This window comes from Eutrigla gurnardus (assembly GCF_963514095.1).
Source record: "Eutrigla gurnardus genome assembly, chromosome: 22".
NCBI classification, from domain to species: Eukaryota; Metazoa; Chordata; class Actinopteri; order Perciformes; family Triglidae; genus Eutrigla; species Eutrigla gurnardus.
In genome coordinates this window covers 20,112,551-20,120,788 of record NC_139933.1, presented here as the reverse complement: position 1 = coordinate 20,120,788, position 8,238 = coordinate 20,112,551, and the positions used below count along the sequence as shown (strand labels likewise).

At 36.2% G+C, this 8,238-nt stretch overlaps 1 long non-coding RNA gene across 1 annotated transcript; it reads left to right on the top strand.

The window, feature by feature from the left end:
* Positions 1-857: 857 nt before the first annotated feature.
* Positions 858-3,897, top strand: LOC311032858. Its single transcript, XR_014599220.1, has 6 exons — positions 858-917; positions 1,767-1,835; positions 1,973-2,017; positions 2,491-2,584; positions 2,971-3,068; positions 3,375-3,897. It is a non-coding gene; the product is annotated as an uncharacterized lncRNA (long non-coding RNA).
* The last annotated feature ends 4,341 nt before the right edge of the window (positions 3,898-8,238 follow it).

The window sequence follows — 8,238 nt, the reverse complement described above, 5'->3', positions numbered from 1 at the left end:
TTTGGTTATATGATCATAGATTGTTTAATGTTGTAAAGACAGTTGAGGAGAGGGCAACTGCCAAGCATAGGTCACTGATCGGGAAACCTGTTGTAGCATAGAAAACACAGTATTAATGTTAGCATCAGGTACAGATATACCCCATCAGGGGTGCATTTAATGGTACAGCCAAATTTACATAATAAATCACGACCCAGTAAGTTCAGAGGGGTATCAGTAGCCATTAGAAGGGCATGTTCTTCCAGATAGGGGGCCTAATTCCACTGTGATTCGAGTACTTACTAGGTTTTGTTTAGTGATGCCGGAGATGCCTACTGTGTTTACAACCTCAGAGGACAATTCAACTGAGGACAAGTCTTTAGGATTGATGGCAAGTCATTTAATTCAGTTAATTTACCCTGTTATTTTTAATTTTTTTTAGATGAGAGAAAAAAATCTAATAAAAAATGTACAAGCGAAAATAATAATGAAACACTTATAAAAAATAAGATGAAATAAAAATCAAAACCAACATTATTATTAACGAGAAATTTAAAAAAAAAAATAATACATTTACAAAAAAAAACTAATATTAACAAAAGGTAAAAATGAATTAATATAGACAAAACAACACTCAAAAAAATCAACAAGGGCATGTATTCGATTGGCAAACTAATAATATGCTTACATCACATGAATAAATCATGATTATGTCCATTAAATACTTCATTCTTGTTTGTTGTACATGACTCAAAGAAAATTCTGATGGGTTAAATTCATTCATGGCAATCGAATGAGAATGAGGTCCATCAAACCAGCAACTCTGATTTCATCAGCTATTGCGCATGCTCCAGGGCACGCCCACCACATGCGGAAAAGTCCGTGGAGACGTTAACGAGCGGACACGGAGGGAATCTTCTGGAAAACTTGATAGTGAGGTAAGTAATTCATATATTTCTTGATAAATGTAGGCTATTCTGGTCAGCAGTGTGAGTGATAAATAGTCTGTGAGAAATATTTGAATTGTTTTAGTGAATTGTATTTTGTTGCTGTCGACTTTGAATGAGGTGTGTTTCTTGGTTATATGCGCGTTTGAAAAATGATTTACGAGTTCGCTGACTTTGAGGAGCACGATATAACAGAAAACCATAGAGTAGAGTGTAGAGCCAGAATGTTTTCACGTGTAATTTACTAGCGGTTTTGGTAAGTTTTATTTGGTTTCTGTAGAGTTTGAATGAGGTTTGTTTCATGAGTATCTTCTGCGTAGTTATCATTGTTTCTCGACGCAAGTTTGCTGACTTGCGTAGAGCGTAATGTTTTCACATATAATTACATGAAATATAGGTTTCGTACTATTTAACCGGAACTGGTGATTGTTGGAAACGTGGTGAGACTAACCGAGACGGTTTTGGTGGGTTTGAAGTGTTTTAAGATGCTCGGTAAAATAGCTGTTTTTGTCAGTGGAGTTTTGTGTCTTTGATGAGTGCAATATAGTGGGGGACAACATCATGAGACAGACTATTTTCACATTTAACTGAATGTGAAATAATACCAAGAAGCAAGATGAAATCTATCACAGTCATTGCATGTCCATGGTCTTTTTCTGTAATATCCCCATTTCATTTTTGAATTCAGAATTATTTATATGGAATATTGTTCATATCATTGTTTTTCTGCTTTCTGGTGCTTTGCATTAATGCTGACTAACGGTCTTCACATTTTAGTGTATGAAGATAAAATACATATTAATAATATGAATAATATTTGTTCTTTTTTTTTTTTACCAGTAATACATCACAAAATAAAGCCACATCCCCATGCGCTGAGATTTCCGTTCACCTCCTCAACAATACATGGTAAGTTCATATTTTTGTCCTATTATTGTTTATCTGTTATCTAGTTGGCATGATGCACAAGTTTAATGCCCCTGACCCAATACTGGCTTGTGTTTAGTATATTATCGTTTGCTAATGCATATTTCTCTTTCTTTCAGTGATGTGTATGTGGCAGTGCAAACATTGTATCACCAGAGATTATAGTAGGTACACATTACTTAAGCATTATGCATTACATCATCAATATTGAATAGGTCAACATGTGTAATAAAGGAACTGTGAGTTGTGTCATATCCAACAAGGTTTGATGGAAAGTTTTTCTGTTGAATACATCTGTAGATTCTGTACAGCTAAGAAATCAGAAATTAAGTCGGTGACTGCTGGTGTTTTTGAATGTAAAACACAGGAACTTCACAAAGCCCATTTGAAGTGTGCACTAGACAGCAAGTGCGTGCTGAATTGCACTATTCACTTTTCCAGTAACAATTTCCTGGAGGCCAAGTCATCGTCAAGTATGCCGCAAGAATGTGTTGTATAGTGATGACCAGTTGTTTCTCTTTTCGCTATTGATATCATACAGTGCTCAAACAGCTAATTTATTCCTGGTACGTCATTTCTCTGTTGCATATTGTGCTCTGACAGTGCAAGTCATAAGTGCATTGTTCATGTTTTTCAGATCCATATTGACTGCACCTACATTCTTTGCTGAGTAGACCGATGCACTGGTGGCTGGAAGAAAAATGAGACACATCATGGTGGCCGTCTCCAAGGTTTGTAATAAAATGGTTAGACCTGTGTTTATAAGTAGTTTTTATGCCCCTATCATGACCTTTGCATGAGCAGAAATATCTACACAAATGGTAGACAAAGTCCTAAGTTGTTTTTACCTTATCAAAACACAATCATGTTAAACCAATTACATCGTCGGTCTGAGATTATTAAGCAACTGATCAAATCATATGGTGAACTTCTTGATCAGAATGAAAAAAAGTGTGTGTGACTGCCTCATTTTGTGTCTGATTTGGTTGAGATCTTGTATAGATGAGTACTTGCCTTTTGGTCTCCTGAGACCTAAGTATTGTCTACCAAGTTCTTTTTTCAAACTGCTACCTAAAAAGGTAAATATTCTCATAATAAATTTCCTTTTCCACCCCAGGATGACACAATACATACAATACAAGATGAGCATGCATCCTCAAGTCCTTGTGCATCTACCTCACCGAAGACCATGAGAAACTTGTGAAGGATTACATGGTGAGTTATTCACACGGTGTGACAAAGATGTAGACTTACAGCACATATTTCATACATTTACTTGTGTGATATGTAATTCATTCAATTCATTTCACTTTTTACAATTTGTAATGGGTGCATCTGTATTATTCTGGTACATGTCCAATTGTACTGATTAATATGTGCTTTTATTTATGAAATTTGAAATGTTTTCATAATGTTATGATCAGAAATTAGCAAATTATTTACCTTTTTTTTGCTTCCAGTCTCCTGCCAACTATATCTAGACTCAAACAAATGTATATATTGTCATATTTTACTTCACAGAACACTGAGGCCAACACTGAAGCCATGGAGCAAACTGTGATGGGAGTGTATGCCATACAGCAAGAGGATGCACAGCCTGGAGATGACCCAGAGGACATCGGTGTCCTGATTGAAGGTGTGGAGGTTCTCACTGGTTTGGGGAGCATCGCGATTGCTCATGCTCTGTTATTTGGACTGATATACTGTTTGAACCTTAGCTACCCACCGGAGCTCAAATGCACTTTTGAAGTCCTGCACAAATCCCAAAAGATTGATTTAGGGTTATTATTTTTTGTTGGCAAAATATTCTACATATGTTGAACCTTATATGACAGAAGTGCCCACATTTTGAAGGACTATTTGTGAACTGTTATATTTCCAGACATTTCCATAATATGGCAGTGTTAACACGATGCTAGTTTAGATCTGGTATAATGTTTGATCTGGAGGAATGCAGCATGTCTTCATTGTTATGGATGGTCTGTAGTTTCCTATATGTTACTGTTAATGAAAGACTCTAAATGTACCTGTTATTTACTCCAACAGTGGGTTTGTGCTATTAAATTTAGCATGGGATGGTTAAAGGGGAGAAAGCTGGGCTGAACAGGGATCTTGGAAATTGTTTTAAGAATGTGAGAGCAAAATAAAAGAAAGATGAAATGATTTTGCAAGCTGTCCTTTATGTTTTACTAATTTAATTAAATGTAATGCTTACATTAGCAATAAAAACACTTAAACAAGAATGACATGAGTAGTACAGACAAAAGCTACATTAGTTCATATAACAAGGTTGAATTTTGTTGTATGAAAATGTTTAATCAATGTAAAATGAGCTTAAATGAATTTAATTAGACTAACTTAATACAGACATTTTAATTCAATAAAAGCCAAATTAATTGGATGAACATGTTAACATTATGTTACATTTACAAATATTTTTTTGAGTGAACAAACTAGTTAAGATAAACAATAACACTTAAAAGGACAAAATACTAACAGTATGTGAAACCTGAAATAATAAAATAGAAAATGAATGTATTTACGAAAAAGACTAAAATAGCAACGGGTAGGTTGCAGAAAATGCATTAAAACAGACAGACAACCAACTACTTAGAGAAGCGATACTGCTAAACAGTGTTGTGCCTCTTCATTGAATGATAGTTCATGAACTCGTTCATATTTTGGGCGAACGTGAACTGAACGTACTGTATTACTGCCTGATGAACGCTACTGTAAATGCGTTCATCCTGGTGTCTTGTGAACAGCATGCTCTCTCAGTTTAACTCTGTTCAATAGGGTGCCAGATTTGTATAGTGCATTCCAGGCAAAAACCAGGCAAAATTAAAAAAAATTAAATTAAAATTAAAATTAAATACAATAAAATAAAAATTGAATACAATAAAATTGAAACAAAAAAAAAATATTATAAAAGGATTAAGGAAAAAATAATAATAATACTAAAAATTGAGAACAATATTTCTACAAAAAATAAAACGGAGCAAATTAATGAATACAGAAACAACTGCCTCAAGAGAAATGATCATACTAGAATGATAAGGTACAGTATTAGTTATGAGAAACAAGAAATCATAAAATTGAAAAAATAAAATATTTACAAAAAATACTAAAATAATAAAAGGTAGGTAGGGTGAAGTGAATTAAAAAAATTTTAAATAAACAACCAACAGGCTAAAGAATACTAAAAGAACCAACAATTTAACTACAGTAAAGAACAAAAGAGTAAATAACAAAGGGCAGGGTGGGGGAAACTAATTAAAACAGACAGACAAACCAACCAGTTAGAGGAGGGATAAAGGGCAAGTTACTAACAGTCTTGAGTAACAAGAAATAAAAAAAATAGAATATAACGTATTTACAAAAAGACTAAAGTAGGTTGGGGAAAATTAATTAAAACAGAAAAACAACCCTACTGGCTAAAGAAATGATACTACTAAATAACAAAGGAACAGTGAAAAAAAATTCAAATTTACATGAAAAGAAAGTAATCTTAGCCACGTGGTTTATCACAAACCAGCAGTCTGAATCACGGTGAACAAAAGGTTATTAACTAACGGATAAGGAATTAGAGCTGGAATGTTGTGTTCAATTGTAACCTCCTGAACAACTACTCAATTCCAGCAATAATTTCTCACAGTAAGAAAACAACATATTAATGGCCGCAGCGGGCTGTTAAATCACAGCAAAACACAAATACACAACATTGACAAACAAGACGTTACAATGAGCTCATACAACTCGCATACCGGTTATACACACCTCATTCATTCAATATAACAATATTTTACAAAGAGAAACACTGAAATCCATAAGATCACAGAGAGTTTCCAAGTAGGGATTACGATGACATGAGCGGCGGTCTGGTTACCCCTACTCCAATGTCATCCACCTCGTATAACAATCCCTCACATAGAAAAATCCTCAATCAAAGATAATTCTACTATGCAAACCGTCATTTTACTACCAATAGGATTTAGGACAATATGAGCGGCGGTCTGGTTACTCCTACTCCAATATCATCGACCTCGTATAACAATCCCTCACATAGAAAAATCCTCAATCACAGAGAATTCTACTATGCAAACTGTCATTATACTACCAATACAGGATTTAGGACAATACGAGCGACGATCTGGTTACCCCTACTCCAATATCATCAACCTCGCATAACAATCCCTCACATAGAAAAATCCTCAATCACAGAGAATTCTACTATGCAAACTGTCATTATACTACCAATAGGATTTAGGACAATATGAGCGGCGGTCTGGTTACCCCTACTCCAATATCATCGACCTCATATAATAATCCGTTACACAGAACAAAACTCAAACCCATAAGGTCATTTTATAGAGAATCGCACCCTGTAATCCGTCATTATACTACAAAAGGCCTTTTTGCTAAAAACTCACCAGAACTGCCTGCAGTCAACTGCTGCTATTTGAAAATTGAAATCGCGTTTACCTGGGTCTATGGAAGATCCGGACTTGAGACAGAGCATTGTGAATATCAGCAAAAGTTAGGAATTTTACAAGAGGCTTCCTTACCCTTTTTAATTTGGCGCCGATTGCTAATATTCAGAATCACTCCCTCCAGACCAGACGTCCTCTAGCCCAGGGTTAGTGCAAACATGCACAGTTACATCACTTCGCAGATGCTAGCGACCATGGTTACGGCACAGTGTCCTACCTGAGGTTGGAGAACCAGGAGAAAGGGATATATCTTGCATTCATGTTGGGCAAAGCTAGAGTTGCACCATTAAAACAAACGACAATCCCTCACCTTGAACTTACAGCTGCTGTGCTTGCAGTTAAAGTTGACAACATGCACAGGAAAGAACTGTCATTGCAGTTGGGGGAGTCTTACTTCTGGACCGACAGTCAGGCTGTGCTGAAGTACATCAATAATAACACCAAAATATTTCACACCTTAGTGGCAAATAAGTGAAGCAACAAAGGTAGTTCAGTGGAGGTACGTCAGCTCAAAGAGCAATCATGCTGATGAGGCATCTAGAGGTTTGTCTGTGGATAATTTCCTGGCATGTAAAAGGTGGATTGAAGGTCCAGATTTCCTTCGAAAGCCAGAAGTGGATTGGCCACAACCTTTTGCTCCATAGCCTGTTTCGACAGAGGATCCAGAGGTCAAGAGGGACCTAAGGGCAAATGTCATCATCTCTAGCTTGGAGGATGCCACCACAAAGCGTATTCGTCACTTTTCTGTGTGGACTAAGCTCAAGACGTCAGTTGCCTGGCTCCTCAGGCTCAAGACTATTCTCCTGGAGCTAAAGAGGAAAAGGAAGGAGATAGTTGCACCTTTTGCTGGCTCACCCACACAATCTGTTGAAGAGGAGATGAGAAATGCCAGAGATGCTATTGAAGGTCAATCACTCTCTGTGAGTGACCTCTCCAGAGCAGAATCTGCCATTATAGGCTTCAGTCAGCGGGCAACATTCATGGAGAAAATCACTTCATTGGTGAGTGGAGGGGCAGGTGTAAAAAAAAAACAGTGACATCTACAAGCTGGATCCTGTCTTGCAGGATGGTTTATTGAGAGTGGGTGGAAGACTCAGTAGCTCAGGGACATAATTCAGAATTACCTCTCACGTGCACATGTGAAATGCTCTCATATACACTACTGAAACACTCTCACATAAACAACTGAAAAAGTATTTGCTCACACACACTACTGAAACGCTCTCACACACACTACTGAAACGCTCTCACACACACTACTGAAACACACTACTGAAACGCTCTCACACACACTACTGAAATGCTCTCAGACACACTACTGAAACGCTCTCACACACACTACTGAAACGCTCTCATACACACTACTGAAACGCTCTCGCACACACTCAGTGTGTATATATACATATACATGCATACATATATATATATATACATACATATATATTCATACATATAAATATACACATATATATACACACATATATACATATAAATATACACATATATATATATATATACACACACATATATATATATATATATATATATATATATATATATATATATATATATATATATATATATATATATATATACGATGGCAACCACAAGCTGGTCAGGTGGTCTTTCATAGCTGTGTGGATGGCTTCAGCCAGACTATTATATACTTACGGTGCTTGTTCAACAACAGAGCCTCAACCATCTTGTCATTATTTCTAAGAGGAGTACAGAATTTTGGATTGCCCTTAAGGGTCAGATGTGATCATGGTATGGAAAATATAAATGTTGGAAAGAAGAGGATTGAACAGTGTTATTACAGGTGTATCAGTACACAACCAAAGGATTGAGAGACTATGGGTAGAACGCAATAGAGTCATATCCAGACACTTGAACAT